At 44.0% G+C, this 4,931-nt stretch overlaps 1 pseudogene; it reads right to left on the minus strand.

Annotated features, from left to right (window-relative positions):
• Nucleotides 1-1,044: 1,044 nt before the first annotated feature.
• Nucleotides 1,045-1,521, minus strand: LOC144684197 (small ribosomal subunit protein uS19 pseudogene; annotated as a pseudogene).
• Between the last annotated feature and the right edge of the window lie 3,410 nt (nt 1,522-4,931).

A 4,931-nucleotide genomic window follows, 5' to 3' on the forward strand; every position in this document is an offset into this window, starting at 1 on the left:
AAGCGCCGCAGACACATAGGAACACCACCACCTGGAAGTTCCCCTCCAAGCCACTCGCCTTCCTAGCTTGGAAATATATCGCCATTCCTTCATTGTCACTGGGTCAAAATCCTGGAATTCCTTCCCTAACAGCACTGTAGGTGTACCTACACCACATGGACTGCAGCGGTTCAAGAAGGCAGCTCACCACCACCTTCTCAAGGGTAATTTGGGATGGGCAATAAATGCTGGCCTAGCTAGTGATGCCCACATTCCATGAATGAATTTTAAAAAGCTACGATCAATTTACCATGTTGCCTGCAGCAATGAATGGTCTTGGGTTAATCATGGACTGCACTTCCCACATTTATTTTGCAGGTTAGCAAATTTCTCCCATGTTATGTTTTGAGTGTCTATGTTAGTTCCCTGACCCATATCCGCAGGGAGAATCCACCTATGCCCTTCAGGAGGCTGGAGTGCCTCACCTCACTGGAGATACCAGATTTTACACTTATCTAATTGTTTCAACCTGTCAAATTTCTAATCTCTAAGATTGGAAGGCTATGCTTCATTAAACAAAAGATTGTTTCATTTAATATAACTATCATAAGTGGGATAATTGCTGGCTCCCAGACCAATGGACTTCATTTGAGTAGAGCTTTTAGCTCAATGGTGATGCAAATAGTTTATTAGAACAATAATTAGGCTATTGCTTGTAAAATTTTGTATAAAAGAACCAAGTACCATTAACTGTGACTGAGTGATTATTGCACTTCACGTGTATTAGCTTTGAAATTTTCTTTATTCTGTCTATCACTTGCTGCTTATGCTGTTCGGCATGCAAATAATCCAGTGTTGTAGCTTCACCAGGTTGACACCTCATTGTTAGATATGCCTAGTGCTGACCCTGGCATGCCCTCCTGTGCTCTTCATTGAACCAGGTTTGATTTCCTGGCTTGGTGGTATTGGTAGAGTGGGGGATATGCCAGGCCATGAGGTTACAGATTGTGGTTAACTACAGTTCTGCTGCTGCTGCTGATGGAATGGGAGTTTTTTTATTGGAATTAATTTTATTTACACAACATTTCCATTGCAAACTGTTTACTTCAGAGGGATGAACCTGGAGGAGTGAGTGGCACCAATACCAGGTCTGCCGTGCTTGACAGGCTTATAGGTGATGGAGAACTCTCCAAGATAATGGCCAATCATTTCAGGCTTGATTTCAACCTGGTTAAAGGTTTTTCCGTTATATAAACCAACCATGCTGCCGACCATCTCTGGGACGATAACCATATCCCTAAGATAAGTCTTGACAACCTCTGGTTTCTCGATTGGTGGAGCTTCCTTTTTGGTCTTGCGCAGCCTTTTCAGGACGGACTGCTGTTTGCGGCGCAGGCCTCTGTTCACACGCCTACGCTGACGGGCACAATACAACTGCATCAGCTCTTCATAGGACACATTGAGGAGCTGATTCAGGTCAACGTCTCTGTAGGTAAGTCTCCTGAAAGTTCTTTTCTTCTTCTGTTCTACTAGGTCAGCCATTTTCATCCGGTCCCGCTGGAAAAGTTCTTATTCAACAGGAGCACAGATTGGAGAATTGGTTATGGAGAGCACTCGATTCATGACATTCTCAATTTTAGTGATTTAAAATTAATGGGGCAAAATTGGGTAATGCTATTACCTATAAATTATCCAACTCCATTATGATTATTTATTTGCTGAAAGGTTCAGTGGAACATTTTATGATAGTGCCTTTATGTAATAATAAAGTGGGTCTGTGATTAACATATCTTAAATGGCAATTAACTGCAGTTTTAACCCTGGATTATGCCTTTAACTGGCAGCACCCGGGTTTCCTGGGCTGTCTGAAACTCACCAGGTTAAACAAGGTGGGAAAATATCAGGGATTGATCAGGCTGAGAAATTGACATACTGGAAAGCCTTTAAATGTAGAGATATGCTGCTTCTTTGCTGAGTGAAAGGCTTTTGCTCACAGGACTTGTCCTGAGAATGTGCTTTCACTGTGTTAGAGGCGATTTCTAAGACTTTGGAAGTCATTTCTGTTACCTTGAACTTTTTTGACTTTGATTTGCACTTTCCAGCTGTCAGCCTTCTCAGTAGCATGAGAGTTGTTTAGACAGCTCAACCCTAGAGCCCCGATGAGGAACAAAAGGGGCAATAACCAGCAAAATACCCCCCAACGCTGTGTATATTTCTGGACATGACTCCGCTCAGGAGGCTGAGATCTCAACAGCAGATCATTGCTGACATATGCAGCCTCCTGGAATAAGATCTCCTGCTATATGGACCGGGTGGGCAAACATTGCCAATGGCAGTCAAGATCACCACTGTTAATTGTAAATAAATTGTATTTAATTGTAAGCGGGTGGTGTGTATTATCTGTGAATTTGCGTGTGCCCTTATACATAGACACTGGCTTAAAATGGGTTTCTTTAAATAGGAGGTTCTTATTTGTAATCTGTAACTGGGAAGATTGGCTTCAGTTATACCCTTTACCAACTGGCTTTCTGAAATATCACATGGTAACAGGAGATGGTTACCTAAAGGGTTGAAGCTCTGAAAAACATTTCAGAAAGAATAGAACAATCCCAGTAGCCAATGTGGAAAATGGCAGACATTAGTCAAAATGTCAGGGTATGATTACCCTCTAATGTTCTTGACATCTAAACCATATGATCAGTGGACGAATGAAATGGATATTGGAAATGTGTTACTTTGTTTCCTCTTCGGAAGGAATGTATGGCCTTGGCGTTGTCACTTCCTACAAGAAGTAAAGTCAGAAGTATGGATGCCTGTAAGTTGGAGAGTGGTAAAGGTTTGGGCCTTCTATTATAGTTCTTGCATGAAATTTATAAGCAGGATGATCTGTTCAATGCCTATCAGGCACTTTGATAGATTTTGGCAAATGGATGGCCATTCGATGGAGGAATATATCATAGACTTCAACAGATTGAATAATAGATTGGGGGAAAAAAATCAGTTTGGGATCCTTGGATCAATCAGTACTAGCATTTAAATTTCTGGATTGTGCTAAGGTATTTCATGTGAACAGGCTACTGATTCTAACCATTCAGTTCTCAAACTGGTAGACCCTGTTTGATTAGATGTCTGCTGTCTTGAAAAGGTTTCTGGTGAACAGGCATTTCCTACAGCCTTCATGGAATAAATGGAACATTCTGCAATGACAAAAGGCTTGATGATTGCCAGATTTCAAAATGGTCCAGATACTGAATGCAGATGTCAATATAATGGAAGGATTAAAGACAAACAGAATGAGGATAAAATCAGCTTTAGCAGATCTGGCTATTAAGAACATAAGACATAGGAGCAGGAGTAGGCCATTCACCCCTTTGAGCCTATTCTGCCATTTGAAGCAAGATCGGTATTTATCAGATAAAAGCAAAAAACTGCGGATGCTGAAAAACAAAAACAAAAATACCTGGAAAAACTCAGCGGGTCTGACAGCATCTGCGGAGAGGAACACAGTTAACGTTTCGAGTCCATATGACTCCTCAACAGAACTAAGGAAAAATAGAAAGGAGGTGAAATATAAGCTGGTTTAAGGGGTGGGGGGTGGTGGGGGGGGACAGGTAGAGCTGGATAGAGGGCCAGTGGAGATAACCAAAAGATGTCATAGACAAAAGGTCAAAGAGGTGTTGAAGCTGGTGATATTATCTAAGGAATGTGATAATAAAGGCACAGATAGCCCTAGTGGGGGTGGGGTGGGGGGAAGGGTTCGAAATAGGCTAAAAGGCAGAGATAAAACAATGGATGGAAATACATTTAAAAATAATGGAAAAAGGTGGGAAAAGAAAAATCTATATAAACTATTGGAAAAAAGGGGGATCGGAAAGGGGGTGGGGATGGAGGAGAGAGTTCATAATCTAAAATTGTTGAACTCAATATTCAGTCCAGAAGGCTGTAAAGTGCCTAGTCGGAAGATGAGGTGCAGTTTCTCCAGTTTGCGTTGAGCTTCACTGGAATAATGCAGCAGGCCAAGGACACACATGTGGGCATGAGAGCAGGGTGGTGTGTTGAAATGGCAAGCGACAGGGAAGTCTGGGCTTGCGGACAGACCGAAGGTGTTCCGCAAAGCGGTCACCCAGTCTGTGTTTGTTCTCTCCAATGTAGAGGAAACCGCATTGGGAGCAACGAATGCAGTAGACTAAATTGAGGGAAGTGCAAGTGAAATACTGCGTCACTTAAAAGGAGTGTTTGGGCCATTGGATGGTGAGGAGAGGGGAAGTGAAGGGGCAGGTGTTGCACCTTCTGTGGTTGCATAGGAAGGTGCTGTGGGAGTGGGTTGAGGTGTAGGGGGTGATGGAGGAGTGGACCAGGGTGTCCCGGAGGGAACGATCCCTGCGGAATGCCGCCGGGGGCGGGGGGGGGGTGCGGGGGGGTGAAGGGAAGATGTGTTTGGTGGTGGCATCATGTTGGAGTTGGCGGAAATGGCGGAGGATGATCCTTTGAATGTAGAGGCTGGTGGGGTGATAAGTGAGGACAAGGGGGACCCTACCATGTTTCTGGGAGGGAGAGGAAGGTGTGAGGGCGGATGCGCGGGAGATGGGCCGGACATGGTTGAGGGCCCTGTCAACCACCGTGGGTGGAAAGCCTCGGTCAAGGAAGAAGAAAGACATGTTAGAGGAACTGTTTTTGAAAGTGGCATCATCAGAACAGATGCGACGGACGCGAAGAAACTGAGAGAATGGGATGGAGTCCTTACAGGAAGCGGGGTGTGAGGAGCTGTAGTCGAGGTAGCTGTGGGAGTCGGTAGGCTTGTAATGAATATTGGTGGACAGTCTATCACCAGAAATTGAGACAGTGAGGTCAAGGAAGGGAAGGGAAGTGTCAGAGATGGACCATGTGAAAATGATGGAGGGGTGGAAATTGGAAGCAAAATTAATAAATTTTTCCAGGTCCAGACGAGAGCA

This window comes from Cetorhinus maximus, chromosome 1 (assembly GCF_964194155.1).
Source record: "Cetorhinus maximus chromosome 1, sCetMax3.hap1.1, whole genome shotgun sequence".
NCBI lineage: Eukaryota > Metazoa > Chordata > Chondrichthyes > Lamniformes > Cetorhinidae > Cetorhinus > Cetorhinus maximus.